Raw genomic sequence first — 12,992 nt, 5'->3', positions numbered from 1 at the left:
GCAGTTAGGCATTTGGGGAATGAACCAATGGATAGGATCTCTCTCTCTCTCTCTCCTCTCTCTCTCTTCCTCGCTCCCTCCCTCCATCTCTTTCAGATAAATAAGTAAATAATTTCTGAAGTAAAAAATGGTGGTAAAATAACTTTTACGCCTATTGAGAGGAAAATTCATTACTGAAATTATAAAGAATGACCAGAAGAGTTTATTTCATGTGCTTTGAGTGACCAAAAGTATGGACTCAGTACATTATAACTTCAGTGTGCAGATGTTAAATGTTTGCCATGCTTTCTTGAACAAAAATGAAAACTACATTTCCAGGTCTCCATTAGAGTTTCATTTAAAGTCAAGAGAATGAATCCTGGTCAGTAGGATGTTATCAGAGGCAAGCACTTCCAAACTTGGTGCTCAATAAAAGATGCAATCCACTCTCCCTCTGAGGTGTAACCAAAGGAGCTACATAGCGAAGCAGCCATACATGCTTATGCAACAGAAGGAACTCAGATGTTGGTTCCAGTGCCTGAATGGGAAGGGTAGATCTGCCTGTCCTACAACATACACTGAAAGGAATGAGGCTTGCATGAGGCTACTTCAAAGGCTCATGGAAAGTGAAATTAGAAGTATGAATTTATGTCAGTACAAAGAAATTTGGATGAAAATGTTTTTGCTCATAATATACAGAAAATTTATAATATGAAAGAGTGTGAATTTTGAAATTGTTATTGTACCAAAATAAATTCATATTTTTAATTCCATTTTTTGTAAATGTGTAAATGTTTTTAAAGATTTACTTATTTTTTGAAACACAGAGAGAGCAGGGAGAGACAGAGTGAAAAATCTTCCATCTGTAACAAATGTCTGCAACAGCCAGGACTGGACCAAGATAAACCCCAGAGCCAAGAACTCCATATGGGTATCCTTTATGGATGACAGGACCCTTGGTACGTGAGACCTAATTTGCTATGTCCCAGGTGCATTAGCAGGAAGCTGGATCAGAAATGGAGCTGAGATTCAATCCCACACACTCCAATATGGGATTCAGGCATCCATCTGACAACTCAATTTGCTGCACAACAATGCCTGCCCTGACATTGATTTGTTGAAGTACCCCCAGGGCTTTACTTTACTAAGCCTCTGGGTGTTGCTTGTTGCCTCCACAGAACTGACTTTCCTCCGTCCAGTAAAGAAACAGGTATCATGAAGAGAAATGCTGCCAAAACCAGACACAACTAATCTTGAAACAAGAAGACCAATGAGGGAAATTACTTCAGAGTATTAAAATAAGATGATATTTCTGTGTGGAAACAATATATTTGGTAAAAGTTTTACCTGCAGTAGATAGAATGTAAGAATATATGCTCCCTTGAAACCACTGAAAGAAAATAAAGTGTCCAGAAATGTGATGATTTGTAGGATAAAACAACTTGAGTGTTTCAAACCCCCATGATGAAGCAATCAATTGGAAAAGACTGTCCACACAGGCCCAGTACATCATTCCAGGAAAAATACCATGCTCTAGGATAAAGATCACATCTAAGGCAAGACTTTGTACTCTTGACTTCACACTGTTTCAAGCTGATTTTCATTAAACTGGTATAAACATGCACATGAAAGAAGTCGTAAAAATGTTTTTATAGTTTGTCATGAAAAGCACTTTGGTAAAAGATACTGTTTGGAATCGATGAGTTATGAGGTCTACATGGTCTCTGAAGGCATCATATTACCAAGTAAACCACAAGCCCCTGAGGACACTCAGATTCTTAGATGTCTTGCCATTTACCAAAATTCTTCATGAGGGTGTCAGCATGGCACACGAGGTGTAGGGTGAGAACAAGATCACTGTTTCATAGCATTTTTTGATCTCCATAAAGCTTTCATCAAAAGGATGTAGAAGCTAAGCAACTTCAGTGACAAAGTGGAAAACATTAAGACATACATTTTTCTTAAAGTGAGAAGAGTTTCAATATATATAAAAATCCAAAAAGGCAGGCCACTCTCAGGAACCACCTGAGTAATGTGACCAATTGTGATGAAAAGAAGTCAGTTAAAGTGGAAATCCTGAAAGGAAGGGAAACCAGGATTCCCTATCAAAAGGGAAGCCTTCATCCAGAGGGGAGACATGGGGGGATGGCTTGAAGATAAAAGATGAAATAAGTGAAGGTGAGGTGAGGCTTGCAGAATTGCAAGGAGATCCAACGATGCTGGCATAGCCTAGGAAGAAGAAACTCACCACAGTCCCCAACACATGACTCTGTTTCAGAGAAAAGACCTACAACAAAGGGGATCCACTGGGATTAGAAGCCAACCACAACAGTTAGGGAAAATAACAGCAAGGTAAAGGAATTCCAAACGCATGATAGAAATAATAGAAAGGAAGCTTCCAGAAAATAGAGTAACCAAACTCTTTAACACATTTTATAAACAACAATGAAGGGAATATCAGAATCATGCAGTCAAGGTACCAATCATCTACTTAGAAGCCTCCCTGCAAAGGAGAAGAAAAGCCATTGGGTTCCAACATGACACATGGGTTATGTGCAACTGAAGTTCACTGAGCTCACAGAGAAAAAAAAAATGCATAAAATGTATTGCAAAGTGATATGAAAGAACAGATAATCAGAATCAGAACAACAAAAAATGAAGGGATAGACAAAAATGAAAACAAAAAAAGAAAGAATTTGAATTTTGTAAAAAAAAAAAAAAAAGATGGAACAAAAGGAAAAATGACTCTGTGGAAGAATTTAAACTGAAAGTAATATAAAAGTGAGCAGATCTGACAGGTGAGAAAGGACGTAGAAGTTACACAACAAAACTCCAGCAATGGAGACAACATAAAAGCAAACAGAAGCAATGTAAAACAACTGCTGAAAACCTATAATTATAATAAACTTTCAATGGAAAATATATTTCAGTCTGTATGTTTAAAAAATAACTGTGAGTATGCATTTTAAAAACTATTTCATAGTAGTTGAAACTTAGATATGTTTTTATAAAACTATTGGAATTAAATAGAAAATTAAGATCTCACTGCACATCCTGAAAAATAAACTTTCGGAGGGAAATCAAAACAGATTGGTAATGAGGTATTTCACATGGCCTGAAACTACAGAAAGGGAATTGTGAACACATAAAGCACCCCTACACATAAGTGTTTCTAGTCAATTCTTTTAAAAATTGCACATGATAAAACCATTCACAAATTCTTCACATTTTTTTTCTGTAAGATCAATGCCATTTTAACCTGGTTCCAAGGAAACAGTTACAATGAAGATTTATCAATTAGGATTATTTTATTTTGCAATTGGATCATTCAATGCATTTTCCAGTTATGAGAGCCCCGTAAAAGAAAAGCATTTGTTTCAGATTAATCACCTCTAAAACACTTATCATTATAGCACTGGCAATCACAATCACTAAAACACCAATGCCCTATAAGCCACTCTAAAAATAATGGTGTTTATGGCTGAGTAGTGTTCCATCATGCGTATGTACCACATTGTCTTCATCAGTCATCAGTTGAAGGGAAATCTTGGTTGATTCCACACCTTGTTTGTTGTGAGTTAAGCTGTTATAAGCAAGGGGGTACAGGTATCTCGTTCATATGCTGATTGCATTTAGCTGGGTAAATTCCTAGGAGTGGGATAGCTGGGTCATATGATAGGTATGTTTTCAGTTTTCTGAGGAATTTCCATAGCATCTTCCATAATGGTTGTACGAGGTTACTTTCCCACTAACAGTGTTTTAGAGCACCTTTTTGTTTCCATGCTCTCTAATGTTTGTTATTCTTTGATTTTTCTCTGATAGCATTTGTAACTGGGAATCCTACTCAGCCAAAAAAAAAAAAAAAAAGAAAAGAAAGAATGAAATCCCAAGTTTTTCAACAAAATGGATGCAACTAGAGATCAATATACTTTCTGAAATAAACTGGACTCACAAAAGTAAACATCACATGTTTTCTCTGATTTGTGGTAACCAATACATAGAGTTTAAAAAATTAATATATATGAGTAAATTGCCATATTGGGATATTATTAGTGTTTATAATCCTTGTCTATATTCCTGCTGAACAGTGATCCTTCACTTTTTACTTGTTGAACTCCTTATTTTGTGAAGCATCAATCATTTGAATATATAGTAAATTAAAAATACACTATTATAAAAATATAAAAAGAAGGAAGGTAAGGGAGGGGAATAGCTCTATAGTGTTAGGATTGTATCAATGAACTATATGAAATCTGTTCTCTTTATATGAATAAAATTTTAATTAAAAACCAAATCATGGTGTTTAATTATAAGAATGTTTAATTATAAGAATATTAATATTCAAGCTGGCGCCGCAGCTCACTAGGCTAATCCTCCACCTTGTGGTGCCGGCACACTGGGTTCTAGTCCTGGTCGGGGCACCGGATTCTGTCCTGGTTGCCCCTCTTCCAGGCCAGCTCTCTGCTGTGGCCCGGGAGTGCAGTGGAAGATGGCCCAAGTACTTGGGCCCTGCACCCCATGGGAGACCAGGAGAAGTACCTGGCTCCTGCCATCGGATCAGCGTGGTGCGCCAGCTGCAGCACGCCGGCCGTGGCGGCCATTGGAGGGTGAACCAACGGCAAAGGAAGACCTTTCTCTCTCTCTCTCTATCTCTCACTATCCACTCTGCCTGTCAAAAAAAAAAAGAATATTAATATTCAGACAAATTTATGATAGTCTTTCAATCTAAAAGACCCTTACGGTGAAAGGAGAAAAACCCTACATAACTTTAATTATGTTGGGAAAAATGTTTTTAATCTGATTAATATAGTAAGGCTGTCAGTTCTACAAGACACCATTTCAGTGGTTTAAGTGCCCCAAAACAAGAACTAACAGCCTCCTCATTCAATTCGCAGTATCTTCACTGTCATCCATATTTTGTCTTTAAAAAATGAAAGGTAAAAACAGGAATGTTCTCTTGAAAGTGTAGCTAAGTATTCAATTAGAGAAAATAAGTTCACAAGGGAAAAACACAACACAAGATGGAGTATTTTATTTAAAAAAAATTTAAATAGTCCTAGGATGAAGTATCAACAAAACAAAATATTTCAAAATGTATATACCACAAAATATTGATTGTAAAGGTCACATAGGTTTGTCTCTATCAAGTTCATTTCAAGGACTGCTATTATAATGAAGAATATCACAAAAGCAGAAAAAATGTGAGATATATGATTTGGAGAAATAGACTCTTCAATAACAATTTTAGTAGTTGTAGATGAATATGTTCTTTTTCTATTTAATAAAACAAGAACATAGAGAAAACTTTTATGGATGTCTATAGGGAAAATGACACAAAATAATTCAATTTAAGAAATCCTAACAACAAGCAAAATAATATATGTGGAATTGATTTGTAGTCTTAAAAATAAAGCATAGTATGTCCAGGGTTGAGATTTAAGGTAACATAAAGATGCTACTTATTTCTAATTATACCGATGTGACTAAAATGTAAATTTTATTTATTAAAGTGCCCAAAGCCTCTTCAGCAGCAAAACACTTTGTAAAAAAGTACTTCCAAACTTGCAGTAATAAATAAGGGTATTTCAAATGTTCATTAAAAAAGAAATTAAAAGGTAAATTTATTTTAATGTTAAAAAGTTGAAACATACAGTAGTTTTTGCAAAATACACAATTTCATGAACTTTTGGGAGACACCTTATATATTTAACATTCCTTACTAAGTATAATTAGCTTAACTAAGCAAGCATATATTAATTTGACAATGTTAAATAACGTCAGAATTTAAAATACTTTATACATTTTCAAAATTTATTTTTATTACATGTATTTAAGGTAAGGTACACAACACATTTTGGTATACATAGTGGAATGATTATTACAGGAAAACAAATTAACATGCAGATCACTTTGCATAGTTATACTTCAGGTGTGTGTATAAGAGTATCTAAAATGTACTGCCATAAAATTTTTAGTACAGAATTAATATTATTAATTATATATCCCATGCTAAACAACTGCTACTATTCTGTCAATCCTAAAGGAAGCAAATAAAACACAAGACCTATTATAAAAATATGAAAATAAAACATAAAATACATCTACCAACTGCTATTATTCCCTTCTATTGAAATACTTAGCATTTATAAATAATATTAATATGCTACAAAATATAAAATTTTCATTATATTTTATTGCATGTGTTGAACTAGTACAAATTTTCATATAGAAAAAAGAACATTGTGTAAGTTCTTACTCCTTATCCACCAGGAGTATGTTCATCATACAGTTTTCAAAATCATAGGAGATCAATTTAAAGTTGAGAAGACAAGCATCACAAAGTAAACTTAAGTATAAATAAATATATTTATTACAACTACAAGTTATGCAAATGATTTGGCTATTTTAATCAAGAAAACAAATGAGTAAAACCTTACCAGGTTGATTTAGATATCTTTCATGGAGATGCTCAGGAAATACAAAACTTGAGAGTTCTGTCTAAATGTCTCACAAATAGTTCTTTCAAAGCTTTCCTGCAACCAAATGATCCCATGGTTTGTATAGCATTTAAAGTGCTTCACTTAGAACTTATAAATCCATGTTTACAATTGCTCGAAACAAACAAAAAAAAGCTTTAAAATTCAAACAAGCTGTATACATAATCAATACATAGCTTTTAGCCATATTTACCACAGCTAATGTTGAAAATTTAAAGGAAAAACATCATTGACAGTGATATTTCTAGAGAATCTATACGTAAGAGAGAAAAAAAAATGATGAACTGGGAAGTAACTTATTTTAAAAAATTTGAGAAAAAGAATAAAATCCAAAGTTAAAAATACATAATATACATATGTTGACATTGATAAAGCTGAAATTGTTCAATGGCCTACAAACTCCCCAAAAACACTGCTCCTATCCATACTTTCATTCATAGACTACCATAAAAATAAAGAATTTTTCTTAGAATTTTAGTCATAGTTCACAACCTCAACTGAATTTAAAGCACAGAAATTATTAGACTTAGATATAGTAGAAAGCATGTGAATACATGAAAACATCTCTATTCTCTTTCACAAAACATTGAAATTTTGTCATAATCAACATAAGGACATATTTCCATTCTGTGTGCTATTATTGGCTGATTATAAAGTGATTGGTAAAAAGAATAACATGAAAGGATATGTTTAAAAATATTGTTTATATAATAAAGCAGTTTGGTTAAGAAAGGTCGTATGCCATAACCCTTAACCACATTATATATTTTATCTGGTTTTTGTAAACTTTCTTTCCACTAAGTTACATAGAGAGTTGCATGTGTTCAAAATCCATAGCATATATTTTCACTATTTTTCCGTTTAGTCCAAATTTAATAGTTTCAGTGCTCTGAAAACTTGGGTTCTGAGGACAGAACCAAGAATTGTGATTGGTTGTGGATCCCACTCTACTCAAAAGAGAGCACCTATTTGAAGCCAGAGTCATGACAGCCCCTTTGAAGATGTCTTGAATTTGAAATTTTCTATCCTGAATGCAGCATCAAAGCTGAGGTTTCAGGAAGAGCAACTACAGAGCTAGTGATAACAAGGTAGCGCCCACAGTATGAGGGTACTTTAGAAATTTTAAGGAAATGGAGTCAAAAGATGTTTATTGTAGTATAATTTTTTTGAAATCCATGCAGAGAATTTTCATAATATGCATTTCCATGAAGTTTTGAAGACTCCTTACATTGCAATGTTATTCACCTTTTCATAGAGTTTATGGTTTGAGAATATGTTCTACTGGAGACTTTTTTTGCACATAAATAAAATATTCAGATTCAGTTTTGGAATAGTAATGCATACACTTTTGCCTGACCCAACAATCATGTTGGAAGTAGATAGCTTGTTTGATTTTATAGGCTCACAACTGGAAGGAGTTTGCCTTTAGTCAAGTGAGATTTTGAACATTGGACTTTTGGGGGTGGAGCCAGAATGAATTCAGACTTTCTTCTATTGATCTGGAATCAATGCAAAATGCATTGTGCGAAGGGGTAGTGTGCTGCAGTTTGAGTGTGAATCTTGGCGTTCATGTGCTGGAATCTTAGTTGCTCAGTGTTGCAATGTTGGGAGGTGGGGCCCAGTGGTGGAAATTTGGATCTTGGGTGTGAGGGGATTAACATATTCTCAAGGGAATGACTTCTTGGCTTCCTGGGTCCCCATTAGTTACCACAAGAGCAGGCTGTTATAGAACAAGGTTTACCCCTTACTGTCCTCCATTTGTGCATGCATGTGATTGTCCCACTTTCCACCATGACCAGAAAATGTCAATATTATGGTTTTTTTTACTTCTATTCTTTATAAATCATCCAATCTCTGATATTCTGTTATAGCGACATGAAAGAAACTAAGAAATTTGCAAAACATTATTTATCAGTGTGAGAGTGTTTCCAGAAAAGATTAGTATTTGAATTAGTGAACTTACTGAAGCTAATGGGTGGGCAGGTATCCTCCAATCTATTAAGGGTCTATATAGAACAAAAAGAGAGAGGCTGGACACTCTCCTGGTGAGTCAGGCTCTCCAGCTAAAGCTGCTTGCACACATCGGAGCTCCTGCTCTCAAGCCTTCAACCCTGGATTCCCTGGTTTCTGGGCCTCCCTGATCGCACAAAGACTATATCACCAGTTTTCCTGTGCATCAGCTTATAGCAGATAGATTGTAGGGTTCTCCAGCTTCTACAATTGCATCAGCCAATCCTTCATAATAAATTACTGTCTGTCTGTCTGTCTATCTATCTATCTATCTATCTACTAACTATAGCATCGATTCTCTTTATTCGGAAAACTTTAATGTTGTTATTATACTGTAATGGTTAATTTTAGCTTTCGATTTGGCTAGATTGAGAGATCCTTCATCACCTGACAAAACATTATTTTGTGTGTGTCTGTGATGGTGATCTTGGAGGAGATTAACATGAGAAACTGAGTGGATTTGAGTAGCAAAGAGCTGCCCTCAGTGTAGGTTGGCACTATCCAGCCAGCAGAGTCCTGAAGAGAACAAATACACAAGCGAACTGATCTCTTCTCTGAGAGCTGAAATAGACTCTTCTGCTCCTTTTGATATCAGAATCCCAAGATCCCTGGCTTTGAACTACAGGACTTACATCTGCAGCAGCTGGCCAGGTGCTTAGGACTGAGATCACATCACTGGTTTTGAGGCCTTTGCATTTAGACAGAGATTTTATTGACACGCGAGGGTCACTAGTCTGTAGATAGATGATCCTGAGATTTTTCAACCTTCACAATCATGTGAACCAATTCCTATAATAACTCCCCTCTCGTATATCCATGGGAGGACTCCAAAACATTTATGGAAAATGGAAGTAGAAAAAAAGCTCATTTTGATACAAAATTCTTTGGAAATTCATGCATCTTTTTCATAATACACATTTTGAATGAACTTTTGGAAGACTCCCTGAAATTTACATATCTTATTGGTTCCATTTCTCTGGACAACCCTGACTAGCACACATGTTAAACACAATCAGTAAAATAGATGAGATAGGTGTTTGGAGTGATTGTTTAGACATTACTTGGGATCCACACATCCCATAACCCAGTGCCTAGTTTTAATTTTGGCTCTTCAGCTTCTTTTTCCAGCTTCCTGCCCATGCATACCTTGGGAGGCAGCAAGTGATCACTTAAGACTGGGTTCCAGGCTTACAACCTCAGGCTGGCCCAATTCTAACTGCTGTAAGCACTTGGGGAGTGAATCCAAAGAGAGAACATTTGTCTCTGTCTCTCAGCCTATCAAATGGAATTAAATAAATAAATGAAAAGCAGAAAGGAAAAAGGATTTAGAAGTCTGGCATTTTGATCACCTACCCTGGGAATAACACCGTCCTACTATATCCTGCTTTTAGAGAACTGCAAATCCCATCATGAATGAAGATCTTTCAATGTGACTAAAAGGTAATTTTACCTCTTCCAAACAAAAACAAATATTATACTACAGCTTATGACAACAACCAAAATAATGCAACAAGGCTGACGAAATGCTTTAAAGTTGCCCTTGGTATTTAAGAAAATCTGCTGAGATATCAAAATACATTGGTGGAGATGGAATGGAAAGTGACAAGTTTGCCAAGAGTAAAAATCTATAATGTTCTTTTCAAAAATACACTCTAAGTCCTAATTAATTTAATAAGGCAAAAAAATTAAACAAAAAACCATAAAGATGGAAAAAGGAATAAAGAAAATTCCTTTTGTTTTGCAGACAAAATTGTTATCTATATGGAACAAAGTACAAACGGAATTAAAATAAAAGTGTAAAGAAATAAATACATACTCATTACTGAAAAGCCAGTTGTTTTCCTAAATGCTAACAATAAAGAATAGAAATTTGAAATTAATAAAAGCATCATTTATAAGAGCACCAAAAAAGATGATTACCTAAATGCAAGATATCTTCAAAAAGTTCATGGTAAGTATGTTATGATAAAGCTAAGTATGCATTTCTTTTCTTTAAAAAAAAAAGATTTATTTATTTGAAAGTTCAGAGTTACACATAGAGAGAAGAGGCAGAGAGAGAGAGTGAGTGAGTTCTTCCATCTGCTGGTTCACACCCCAATTGGCTGCAACAGCTGGAGCTGCGCTGATAAGAAGCCAGAAGCCAGGAGCTTCTTCTTGGTCTCTCACATTGGGACAGGGACCCAAGGACTTGGGACATCTTCTATTGCTTTCCTAGGCCATAGCAGAGAGCTGGATCGGAAGTAGAGCGGCCGAGCCTCGAACCGGCACCCATATGGGATGCTGGCGCTTCAGGTCAGGGCGATAACTCACTGTGCCACAGCACTGGCCCCTACGCATAGATTTCAAAAAATTTTGCACAAAATGAAACATCTTATAATTCTATTTTTCAATGAGCTTTATGAAGCTCCTTCATAAGTTAAAAAAAAAAGACCCTGCCCTATAGATTAAAAATTATAAAATGGGTGCCGGGTTCTAGTCCCAGTTGCTCCTCTTCCAGTCCAGCTCTCTGCTGTAGCCCGGGGAAGGCAGTGGAGGATGGCCCCAAGTGCTTGGGCCCCTGCACCCGCATGGAAGATCAGGAGGAAGCACCTGGCTCCTGACTTCAGATGGGCATAGCTCTGGCCACAGTGGCCATTTAAAGAGTGAACCAATGGAAGGAAGACCTTTCTCTCTGTCTCTCTCTCTCTCTCACTAACTCTGTCAAATTAAAAAAAAAAAAAAAGAAAATTATTAAACACTGATTAATAAAAATCTCAGTAAATGGAGTAATACCGTAGCTAACAAATTTTAAGCTGAAATATTGTTAATATTAAATTCACCAAATTATTTATAACAATGAATATAATGGGAAATAAATACAGATTGAGACTACCGATTTCTTAACAATAGCATAGAACACCAAAAAGTCCACATGTACACTTGCCTATCACCACAAGAAAGTGGTTAAGGTTAAATGTTCAAAAATATTTTACATAGATAAAGATATTTCCAAAAGCTTATGGAAAGTGAAGTTAAAAATAAATTTACATTGGTGTCCAAATTTTTTAAAATTTATAAATATAATGGGTGTTCAAAATTTTCATGAAAAATGCATATTATGAGAAAACTCTGCATGAATTTCAACATTTTGTACCAAAATAAGCATCATTTAGTTTCAATTTGTACAAACCTTTTGAAGTTACCTTATATTGATTTCTTCCTAAAACCTCATTACTGTTAGTAACACTACATGAATACAACTCTACTGAGATCCTATTTCTGCTCTAAATGAACATAACTAATCCCCAGGTCAGAGGTTAAAAATCACATGTGTTTCTGCGATATCCTTCCCTAGCCCTAGTTCTTTTGTTGTTGTAGTTTGGTTTTGGTTTTGGCTTAGAACAATTTTCAAATTTACAAACTATTTTACAACTTATAAAAACTAAGAAACCTCATGTACAAATTTAATTTTCCAGCTTGTATTCTGTTAAATAATGTTTGGGACTTGTATCCTTACTTCTTATGGCAAAAGTTAGCTATACATAGAGTACTAAATAGCTGTCTTCAGGCAAACTTATGCCCTTTAGTCCAACACTGGCTTGAATTCACTCCTTGTCTTTTCCTTGCTGCCTTAGGATGCTTTTGAATTTGCTGTCTCTGTCCTATGCTTTCCACATGAACTCAAGAAATAATCAATGTGTATGACACGGACAGTAACATGTTGTTCAGTAAGGATCAATTCCTTAAGAAAGCAAAATATCAGGATTTCCATCTGGTCATATGTAAAAATTAGGAAATAATTGTATTTCATTGTGCTAGCATTTTCAAACAAAAGAAAGAAGAGTTTATAAGTGTAAATGTTTACGTTGAAAGGCATCAAGTTTTCAAATTTGTAAATCTCTTGAAGTGGGTACTTATCTCAGATTATAAGTCTCAAATCTTTTGTGAAATGAGATGCCTTAATATTTCATAAAATTTAACAAATGTGTAACTTTTCTATAATACTTCAACATGATTTTTGTATGGTATAGTAGACTTAGAAAAATTCAATTTTATGTTTTGACTGTGCATTTTTACAAATTTTACCCTGAAGAAAAATTGCAAAAAAAAAAAAAAAACTATTGAATGCTCAATAAAAATGGTAATAGTGACATTGCCCATTATCACATTGAGATTGTCATCATGTATTGTAAGCTCCCATACTGTAGTGCTCCATTTAAATTCTCATTAAGTGGTAGCTTGTTATTGAACATCTTATCTATCATATTCAAGATTCATTCAAGAAACTTTTTATTCAGGTCTACTATGTAATTGACATGAGGAGAGAGATGAGTGGTAACGGCAGGTTACAGTCTCCCAACAACCTACAGTCAGTAGTTAAAACTGCGTTAATACTTTCATTTCAGGGTATTAAGTATTTCACACTCTAACTTCTCACCTTTAAAGCTTTAGAGCTGACACTGATGAAGTGTCATTGCAGGGTGTTTGACTATAGTTTCTTCAAAGACAAGTCTAAAGCTGTAAGCC

This window comes from Oryctolagus cuniculus, chromosome 14 (assembly GCF_964237555.1).
Source record: "Oryctolagus cuniculus chromosome 14, mOryCun1.1, whole genome shotgun sequence".
In the NCBI taxonomy this organism is placed as follows: Eukaryota; Metazoa; Chordata; class Mammalia; order Lagomorpha; family Leporidae; genus Oryctolagus; species Oryctolagus cuniculus.
This window is presented reverse-complemented; position numbering follows the sequence as displayed.